Source organism: Leuciscus leuciscus, assembly GCF_965113295.1.
Source record: "Leuciscus leuciscus genome assembly, chromosome: 9".
Classification (NCBI taxonomy): domain Eukaryota; kingdom Metazoa; phylum Chordata; class Actinopteri; order Cypriniformes; family Leuciscidae; genus Leuciscus; species Leuciscus leuciscus.
In genome coordinates, this window is record NC_138733.1 from 11,069,257 (window position 1) to 11,080,897 (window position 11,641).

An 11,641-nucleotide genomic window follows, 5' to 3' on the forward strand; every position below is an offset into this window, starting at 1 on the left:
AATCTCACCATAAATGCATTTAATAAAATAACATGTAGTAAAAACACCATAAATGTATTTTTGGACTTGCAGACTTGGAGGAGTTCCGTTTGCACACGTACGCACGCACACACACGACTTGTTTAAATACATTTATGTTGTTAATAAATAACAATAAATTGTTGTTGTACCAGCAATATCTCCAAGTTTTGTTTTTCACTGTAGAAATCTCAAATGTCATGATTTGCCAATGCAAGAGTACCGGCACCTTTTTTTTTTTTTTTTTTTTTTTTTCACTTCAAGCACCGGATAAAACCAGTTTAGATGGAAACAATCTCAAGCTGACTAGCTGAAGACATTACAGTACCTTTACCCATTGAGAGACACGCTACTTTGTGTAAAAAAACCCACAAAGTATGTGTTTGTGTACAAACCCCCCCACCACCACACACACACACACACACACACACACACACACACATTTTTAACAGATGTTAAACTGAAGATTTTAGATTTAGCTGCTCCATATCAACCTTTCTCGCTCATTGCGACCTATTTCACTTCCACACCACACTTTAAAGTAGCCGAAGCAACTTTTCTATACTTTTGGATTTGAGACACACGGAAGAGTGACTTGCAATTTCCAGAGAAACTATACCGTCAGGGCTAAAATATAAACACCTATAATAAGTAAATAAAAAAATATCAAAATAAATAAAAAACTAAAAGTTCATCATTATTGAAATATTCTTAATTGATAATATTAATAAAAAAATATTATTAATTGTTATAGGACAATGAGTTACAGGTATGAGTGACAATGTATGCTTTCTGAGTGAGATACCAGTGTTATGCTGGAACGAGCTTATTCTGAGACATAAATGAAATGCTTTGCTGGTTTAGGTGAGTTTTGGAGGTGAACAACTATAGAATAATCCGCATGAGTGTTCGTGACCAGTGAAGAAAAAACATTATTCCTCGAGTCGGAATCTGATAAGCCTAATGGAAAGAGCTGTGGAAACATGTCTGGTGTTTAACAGTGACACGTGTATCATCAAGCAGAAGAGCATATTCTTCTTTGGCAACTTGTACACAGACAAAGACATCGTACCAGCTAAAGTCCACGATATACAAAAAATGCCAATCCAGCAGTTCATCCTCACACTGGAGGAAGAGGCGTCACAGAGAGGCATTGGTGTAAAAGACAACCATTGCGTTCGGTTCAAAGACACTGATTGAATGTTAGTCAAACATAGTTTGACACAGTTTAAATATAACTCAGATTGTGTTTGTCTGCAAGAAGATAGTTATATACACCTAGAATGGCTTGAGGAGTAAATCCATTTAATAACACTTCTACAAGGGTGTTTCTAATGCCATGGAAAAAAAGAAAAAGAAAAAAAGATATTGTATGCTTTGTGATTGCAATTACAATAACTTAACATTATTAATTATTAAATGAACAATGTAAGATCATATTTCATTTTCATATTTATGTTCCTGCACATTATTTGGGGCCCAAGGCAATGGTCTGCCTTAAATCCATTTCCTTGGATAGCTTTATTGGAGGAACCCATGACAGTTTTTAGAGTTCTTGGAGGAATTATTAATTGTTTTATTTCTTATTGATCATTTTGAGGAAGTCCAACATACCGTACATGGCGAGACACACAAAGATGCTCAGTGACATCATTAAAGGAGTCAGTGATGTAAGTGTGAACCGTTTTAATTGGTCTTCTCATGGTGTTGAAGAAGAGGGCTGGCCGAGTGTCAGAATAAAAAGCATCTTCTTCCTCTTCCTCATCACTCCTGCTTCACTGCAGACTCACACAACATCTCTGAACCTTCTGATCTGAGCAACAGATAACATGGTAAGTCATATTCATACTTCTTCACTTTATTACATTATTAGTGGTTCTAAAACAGCATCACTATATTGCGTGTCTCCTTCTGTGATCTCACACAATTCTAACAACTGATAAAAACCTGCCAGATCATTCACATGCACAAAGATAAATATCAAACAGAGCACAAGGCGCTGCAATACATTGCAATATTGTAGAGGTCGACCGATTCATTGGTTTTACCTGTAAATCGGTGCCGATAGTTGATTGGTGGAAAGTTGTTGTCAAAAATCCATACCTATAGTTGCGTCTGTTGCTGGAGCGGGTGAGAAGAGTAAGCAGTCATTACACAGTACGAGAGCACTGAGAAGAGACGCTGGGATTACACAGAGCGAACGGCCTCTAGAGGCAATAATAATAATTAATACTGGCCCCACGTGTTGTTTATTTTCACACGTGAGGCTACTATGCTCAGCACAGAGAGAACACACTTCACGGAGAGCGCTGACTTTTCAGATGCGCATTTAAAACACCCACAGAGAAACGGTATGAATACAGAACCCTACAGTCCATGTTGCCATATCATTATGTAGCGCCCCCTAACGTGTCTAGCTATTAGCGTGGAGTGCGCTCCCCGAAATCCTATATGGCGAGAGATCTCTCTCTCTAATATTAATTAATGCTCTACTACTGTAATTCCCTAATTATTAGTTACTTGTTAGCATTTACCTTAATGGTAGCTTTTAACTTAATGCAAAAATGGCAATACAGTGTCTTTATAGCTAAATGAAAGTGAAACACTATAGTGTCTTTATAGCTAAATGAAAGTGAAACACTAATTGTATGCGGCTATCTCAAGTGCTTGGTTAAATAAGCATTAACTTTTAAAGTTACATTATTATTCTACCCTTTTTAAATGGCTATCAATACTATAAGTGCAATAAGCATCAATTGAAATATCACTTAGGCTATCTTAATCAGCGTTAATAAACACTTTCACTTTAAACCAGGCTACTGTAAACACAATAATATTATCTTGCTTTAAGTAGCAAAATGACCAATATCATAAACCCAATGTAATGAAAATCTGCAACAGAAATAAGTTTAAACTATTTATTGAAAAAAATATAGTATTTACATACAGTTCAAATATCAAAAGTGCAATTGAAATGAAACACAGTTCAGTCAAATGACCAATTATACAAAAACACTAAATTCCCCACCATTAAAGCTAAGCCGGCAAATGACCAAGTGGCCACTCAGTAAAATAAAATGAATACCCAGACAGTCAGAGGAGGACACGTTGCAGGCCTGTATCGTGGCTTGGGAGCGGAGAGACCTTAAACACAATGGTCGCTTCGCGCAGTGGCGCAGCAAACAGAAAAAAAACTCACTGCTGTCGTTGTTGTCGTCGTCCACGCCGCGGCAACGCGGTGCTGGCGATGCTGGTGGTTGAATACGTCGTCCGACAGCTAAGCAGGGAATGGCTCTGGAGATAAGTGTTTTTTCATACGATGCACAAAAGGGCAACCGAGCAGGCTACTCGCTGGCATAGTCTTTATAGCTGAATCGTGCTGACTAGCCGTCCACTCTTTCTCCTTATTGAAAACTCTAACCGAGTCCTTCACAACCATTAACTATTAGCCTACACTGTAAACTTGGTCAAAATGTCTGTAACTACTCTTCGTGCAGTATACAATTACATTTCATTACCATCACACGTATTAACTTGGTGTTTTACCAATTTTTAACATGGCAGTCACAGCGCAGTTCTCACTCATGTGTCTCTCTCTTTTTTCTCCCGTGTCGTTCTCTCCACGTTACCTTCCTGCTTCCTCGCGACCTCTCACCCTGACCCCTGATTGGATCTTTCTTCTAGGTAAGTGAATTTTAACTAAGGCCCTGTCCCAAATGGCGCACTTCATGCGGACTTTCGGTCTCGTGGACTTGAATTGCGCGTGCTCGCTGAGTCTACGAGTCCGTAGGCCGTCCCATTCAGCATTTTACCACTCTGAAGTGTGCTCAGCAGCGCCCCCTTTGTACCCTTGAAGCGGTCTTCCACGAAGCCCGCATAGATGCAGGCTCCACGCACTTTAACTACCCAGGAATCCTTGCGAAAGGCCAATCAGACAACAGATGGGAGGAGATTTCACTCAAGGATAATTGTTGACATGGCTGAGAAGAAAATATTACTGTTTTTATGACCTAAATGTACATTTTATCAGTTGTTACCTACAGTTTATACAAACATTATGGTCATCGACCAGTGGTTGATGTCTCAAACATAATAATAGCGTGTTTAATAATACGATTGCATTATGATTCATTAAACCGAATGGCAGGGCTTTACTGAGTCATATGTAAACATAGTATGAATATTGAAACCTGTAAATTGAAAAAAATATGTTTAAATTATGTTTTAAAATTGTAGTCTTAGTTCAAATGGAACATTATGTATTATTATGTACAACTGTATACATCATTTAAATAAGCATGATTTATCTATTGTCTAATTGTCTAATGGTCTGTTCCTCATCATTGTGTATAGTTTAAGTACATTCAATAATATAAATTGTCTGTTAAAGCTGCAGTAGGAAACTTTTGTAAAAATGTATTTTTTACATATTTGTTAAAACTGTCATTATGTCCTGACAGTACAATATGAGACAGATAATCTGTGAAAAAATCAAGCTCCTCTGGCTCCTCCCAGTGGTCCTATTGCCATTTGCAGAAATACACCGCTCCCGGTATGAAACAACTAATCAGAGCCAGGAGGAGTGTCTTAGCAGTGTCAATCAAGCGTGTACGCGCTGATCATCACCCCTCTCTCGCACAGTGCGTATTGTCCGTCGTTCAAAATCAAGATAGCCGGTGTGCCGCAGCTCTGCTAATGAGGGACAAACAACCAAAACTGCCAATTTCTCGAGTGGCACCTGCTCATACAACAAAGACAGGTAAATGGAAAAAGATTGATGACGATAAACAAGCCCGTCGGAGCCCATTGACTCAGTGTCAAAACTCTAGCCGCATAACATACAGATAAAATGTAACGCACTGTGCAAAACAAACCATTGAAACCTGCTTATTCACTGGCTTGTAATGTTGCTGAAATAATGTACTAGCAAACCTTATTTAGCATTACACATCGCTAGAATAATTGCTTACATACTGTAACGTTACAGTTAAATTATCTTGCTAGCTATTTGAAAGAGTGCAACGTTATGAAGTAACATTCCAAAATACATAATGATTTGAGGACCAAGTTTGAAGACAAAGTATGGGCAGGCCATAGTCAATATAAAGCATATTGTTGATGTTTCGTCCCTACCAGTGAATGAATGTGCGATAACTCTTTATCCGTCATCGGTGGTCCTGTTTACTAGCCTGCACGTTCACGGCAGGCTCCATTGTGGTGGGGGAGGAGCTGTGGAGGGAGGGCTGTAGCGCAGCAGAGAGCGAGGGGGAGTGACCTGTAAGCTGTGCTTGTTCAAATTTTCTGGCTAAGTCAACGTTTTCTAAAAGTTCCCTACTGCAGCTTTAATAATTGTAATTATTACAATGTTAAAAATGTTTAGAAAACTGATCAAGTGTTTTAAGCACCAATAAAGGTCTACATAGGACTTCAAAAGAATATTCAGTTGTTAACAATCAGTATACTCTGTTGTGCCTAGATATGTAAGTAGTTGTGTTTCCATATGTTTAGGGTTTCAATGTACCACTGAGGATCCTCCTGATCTGCCTGGTTCATTTTTGTGCAGCAGTAGATGCGAATGTTGATCCAAGAACCCTCAAGAATATTGTAAAAAACTTGGAGAATCAGTAAGTCTTTTTTGATTGAACATATACATAGAATTTAAAGTTAAAATGCATCCAATGGTTAAATTCAAAACTATGAGACAGATATAACAAAATAGTGGTTTGCTGGATTTGTGTCCCTACATAATTTTAACATAAAACATTATTAGTTAGTAATTAATAGGTGTAAAACATTTAATTAAAAATGTATTATTGTATCTATTAATATATTTTAATGTGGTACATACAACAATAAGAATTACACAATATTAAATTATTAAATTGTTAATTATTAAAAACCTCTGTTTCATTTTTCAGGTTGGGTGATCAAGGGCAATACGCTGTAGCCTTCAGTGTTGAGAAAAAGAAATGTGAAAAAGATTCTAAATATACAGGCCCGGACTTAACAAAAGTGAAAAAAACATTTGTGAGCAAAAATAATGAGGTTTATGACAGCGATAATCTCATTGCTGCAAAGCCAAAGCTAATAGAAACTAAGAAACCTCCATACACAGAACATGCTGAGTTTCGCCTGCAGAATTATCTGAAAAAAATCTTGACAAACAAAGAAGATAGATGTGTGATTTATTTTACTGTTAATTCACCTTGTATGGATAAATGCCTAAAGCACGATGGGAATTTTAACATTGAAAAAAGTCTTCAATGGTTACAAGAAGAAAAAAATGTAGCCTTTGTTTTCAAAAAGATTTGGGAATATGATGAGAAGGTGAAGGTGATAGAGACACTGAAGAAAATAGCACCTAATTTGCCATATTATCAGTGTAACCGAGGGTGTGTTAAACTGTAGGATGAGGAGTAAAACATCTTCAGATGAACACCGAGCCTTGACATGAGAATGACTTTTCTCATTTTTATTTTCCTAGTCTTAGTTTAATTTCCAGAACATTCTTGTTATTTCAAGGGAAAGATTGAAAAAGGCTAAACAATTTCTGCAAATGTAATTAATACATCAATTGTGAAATGTTATATTCTTAGATGACAACTTTGTTAGTAAACAAATATGACTGTACACTGCTAGACCAAATAAAAATATATTGAGCATAATTTGTGGTATTCTCTCTCTCTCTCTCTCTCTCTCTCTCTCTCTCTCTCACACACACACACACACACACACACACACACACACACACACACACACACACACACACACACACACACACACACACACACACACACACACACACACACACACACACACACACACACACACACACACACACACACACACACAGAGAGAGACACACAATGACATACTTTAATTTCCTTCTCACCAAAGCAATGTGTTATTCAGCTCTATGGGTATATTTTTATGTTACGATTAAAGTTGTTTGACCATCACCATCTTTCCCTGAACTTGAACTTTGTTACAGTTACGTTTGATCACTTAAAGGGGTCATGAAAAAAAATTATTGAGCTTTTGACATATAAGAGGTCATCATACTATAAGAATATCCAAAGTTTCAGAACTGAAAACTTCCTTCACTGTTAGACTTTTCTGTAATTTCTACAGTTATTTACTTTAAATCCCCCAGTATTATACTGCTATTTCTCTTTACAGTAAATAACTGTGATTCCAATTGCATCATGGGAATTTTCTGTGACGTCTAACACCACATACAGAGACTTACTGTATTTTTAAAATTTGCTGTATACTACTGTATTTGACGTAACTGCCTCTCTGGCTGGCACCATTCCACCGTGCTTTTTATTTCCTAATTTTTGCCTTACACCACGTGTCTACAACGCTATAATAGCCAGAGGCTGTCTATATTGGACACATTGAAGCGACCGGACCTTTAAATGCAAACCTGTTTATCCCTTGTAAGAACTAGTGCGAGCGCTTGGACTCGTATCGGACTACGTCTGAAATATAACGGCCGCGGCGCATCACTACACTGTCTGGGATTTGTCGTGTCGCGTCAGACAGACATCCAGTGTAGGTAATACGCTGATTTCACGCAGCCGTTATTTTGAAATCGAAAGCGAGGCTCCGGTGGGAAGAAAACCGGAAGTGTCGCCTTTAATCACAGGAGAGTCGTGAATGCGATGGCGTATTGTTGTGTTTAATGATGTTGTGTCAATTCTAAAAATGTACATACATTTCTTTCATACTTTAGACTATATACAGTGAAATTAATTTATAAATAAAATAAATTTTTTATATATAATTCAGAATGTTAAAACAGAAGCAGGAATGAACTATATACATATCCTATATTGAATATTAACATCCAATAGTGTAAATCGCGGCAGCAGCTTCAGGTTGGTAATCCAAGGCATTGTTGTTTATCTTTACTTCCGGGGTTCTTCCCACCGGAGCCTCACTTTCGATTTAAAAATGGCGGCTGCGTGAAATCAGCGTATGGGGTCTGTCTTTTGTTGGATCGCGACGTTCGTGTCTGGCCCGGGGAAGAGACGGAATTCACTTCACCGAGAGAGAGATCAGCAAGCAAGGTAAAAAAACAAAAAACAAAAAAAAAACACATTCTGTGTATGTTGACAGGATTGTGCCCAGTTTAACGTAACGGATGTTATAACGTTAACGTTAGCCTAACGTTACTCGTCGTCAACATGGCGGTAACGAACTTTACCATGGTAAACTGAGCTAACGTTTCATTTTACACACTTTGTTAGATTATTGAATTGTCGAGTTAAAATATGCCAACGAGCAACGCGTTTACATTAACAATAAATGTGAATAAACTAATGTGAAATTCTGTTTATATCCTAATGTTGGCCTACTGATGAGAACCTTTATAGTTTTAGCATTAGTTTGCAAACTATACCATATTATAGTTGTTGTTTTTTTATGGAATTTAATATTTACTTCCATTTTTGTGTTTAAAGGCAACTGCAACAAAGCGCCAATTCGCGCCAGTGACTTAGCAAGATTCCAGAGGTAGGCCAGCCCATTTGTGATATATTTTGAGATAAGTTTGCTGAAATGATTAGCATACACTATGTGAAAATTGCTTTTGAGCCACTGGTGCAGACTAGGTAGCTAACAATATCTTATAAAATCTCTATAAAATTGGCTAACTTTATATCAAATAAGTGACCTTTGCATTATGTCTAACTTTATTACACAGCAAATGAACCAATCAGAAGATGGACCATTGTCTTTGTTCAGTCTCACCAGATTAAATGTATCCAGGTAAGCACTGCAGTAAAACTCTCACTAATTCATTCAGACCAAATCTAGCATTCTAAACAACTTAAGTTTATATTTTTGCATTATTTTTATATTTTATTAGCCAGCGACTCTACCATTGCAGTTCCACCTGACTAGGAAGGTCCTAATATCAGCGCACAGGTGGGTTAACTACTGTAGGAAGGAGAACGATCATCACACAGTGATTTCTTGCATGTATCTTACTGTGTATTTGTCTCAAACAGGTACTCCTTCACTGCAGACAAGCTGAAATGGGCTAAAATCATCTATTTCAGTCGTTCAACTTCTTTCTATGCATCTCAGCATTTTTGGACAGAATTTAGGATTTGTAAGTATTAAAATTTAATCTGGCATAATTTAATTTATATCTTTTGTATGCTATTTATTGACAAAAGCTGTTTACAAATATATATTCTTAAGTTTTTGTGAAAATAATAATAAAAATTAACAAAAAAGGAGGTTAAAAATAATGTGACACTAATATTCTCTCTCTCTCTCTCTCTCTCTCTCTCTCTCTCTCTCTCTCTCTCTCTCTCTCTCTCTCTCTCTCTCTCTCTCTCTCTCTCTCTCTCTCTCTCTCTCTCTCTCTCATATAGTTTTGGAACCGGGATCTCCTCTGAAGGACTGAGTACATTTGTGTTTGTGGGCACGCATGCAGACCAGGGAACACTCTGATGTTGTCAATCAAGTTCTGAACAGGAACCAATCTTTGGAGAAGTTCATTTATTCACAAAGGTGGACAAAAACATTGTGTTGGCTTTTTAAAGATTATTTTGATGATGACTTTTACTCCTATGCTGTAGAAAAGATGGAGTAGACAGTCAGACATTGATAATAATAATAAATGTTTCTTGAGCATCAAAGAGACTTCTTTCAAAAACATTACGCCACTTAAATACTTCTTTTGGCCACCAGTGTACATGAATCCAACACATTTTTGGAAATAAGTGAAATTATTTTTAAGGTGGGGTTATGTGTCTTGTATTGTGAAAAGAACTCTGTTTTGTCCTGTTTTGGACATTTCCTTTTTGAATGCTTAATGTATTTATATTCTGCAGTTTTATGAATGTAATGGTTGATATTTCATTATAATACTTGTATAAGCTAAACAACCAATGACTCTACATTCATTTAGTCAAATGCTAATGTTTTGTTTATGATTTTATGTATGTTTTCAAAAATGTTTGCAGTGAAGGACAGCACATAATTTAACACGTTTACACATCTTTGTGCTAACCTCTCTGACATATTTACTTTGTTAAAATCATTAACACAATGAATGAGTTAAAATTAACACAAAAATGTTGTCTCTAAACTTACCCATTAATGTGTAAAAATTTCACACATCATTTCCAGCATTGGCATGTTTATTTTGTGATATATATGAAATGTTTTAAATAAAAAAATGGTATTTTGTGATAACTTTGTCTAATTGGTTTGTATGAAAGTAGTACTTATGTAGGATAAAAATAAAATTAAAGCTGCAAGCAGCGATGAAAGGGCCCTCGCACCCGTGCCATCGTCACTCGTTGGCTTTAGGAAGACAGAGCATGGTTGGGCAATGTGCATTTAAGGAGGTATACAGTATATAGTAGTTGCTAGCATGTTTAGTATGTTTTTAGCATGCTTAGTACACAATAGGTATGTGGTTAGTACTGCATTACTGTGTTAACCAGTTCAGTTTCTGTTGGCAGTAGGTGGGGTTATATATCTAAATATTGCTTTGTAGATGTGTTCAGTGCAGGACTTTTATCAAGTATGTGAAGTTTGGGGCAGATTGGATATTGTATGTTTGAGTTACAGCAAATTCATATTTAATTGTAGTAATAGTATGGTTTAGTACTTATAGTGTTTACTAGTATGTTTTAGCATGTTTCTAGTATGTTGGTAGGATGTTAAGCACCTACTGGCATTTTTTTTATATGTTATTAGGAGTCCACAACAGTGTTTAACATGTCACTTCCTGTTGCCAGCAGGTGGCGCTTTGACTGTAACTGAATATGAGCATTGTCATGTGTTCAAGACAGAACGCTTATCAAAAGTGTGAAGTTTGGCGCAGATTGGACATTGCCTTCTTGAGTAACAACAACATCCTGTTTCATTATATTAGCATGCTTTAGCACTTAGCTTAGTATTGCTAGCATGTTTTAACATGTTTCTAGCATGTTTAGAAGTCAATGGTATTTTTAACATGTTGCTAGAACGGCATCAACGTGTTAAACATGACACTTCCTGTTACCAGTAGGTGGCGCTATTACTATAACTGAATATTCTCATGTAGATGTGTTCAGGCCATGACTCTTATCAAACGTGTGAAGTTTGGGGCAGACTGGACATTCCGTGCCTGTGTTACAGCAAATTCCTATTTAATTGCAGTATTAGCATGCTTTAGCACTAAGCTAAGTGTTTGCTAGCATGTTTTAACATGTTTCTAGTATGTTGTTAGCATGTTTAGCACATGCTGGAACTTTTTTATATGTTATTAGGAGTCCACAACAGTGTTTAACATGTCACTTCCTGTTGCCAGCAGGTGGCGCTATGACTGTAACTGAATATGAGCATGGTCATGTGTTCAGGACAGAACGCTTATCAAAAGAGTGAAGTTTGGCGCAGATTGGACATTGCCTTCTTGAGTAACAACAACATCCTGTTTCATTGAATTAACATGCTTTAGCACTTAGCTAAGTTTTGCTAGCATGTTTTAACATGTTTCTAGCATGTTTAGAAGTCAATGGCATTTTTAACATGTTGCTAGAACGGCATCAACGTGTTAAACATGACACTTCCTGTTACCAGTAGGTGGCGCTATTACTATAACTGAATATTCTCA

General features: G+C 36.9%; 1 long non-coding RNA gene across 3 annotated transcripts; it reads left to right on the plus strand.

The window, feature by feature from the left end:
- The first annotated feature begins 1,656 nt into the window (after positions 1 to 1,656).
- Positions 1,657 to 10,187, plus strand: LOC309505991. Of its 3 annotated transcripts, XR_014208612.1 has the most exons (6): positions 1,657 to 1,850; positions 5,527 to 5,642; positions 5,937 to 8,538; positions 8,729 to 8,952; positions 9,036 to 9,139; positions 9,408 to 10,187. It is a non-coding gene; the product is annotated as an uncharacterized lncRNA (long non-coding RNA). The 3 variants fall into 3 exon arrangements; XR_014208610.1 differs by having other exon boundaries at positions 3,703 to 5,642; positions 8,729 to 9,139; XR_014208611.1 differs by having other exon boundaries at positions 8,729 to 9,139.
- Positions 10,188 to 11,641: the final 1,454 nt, after the last annotated feature.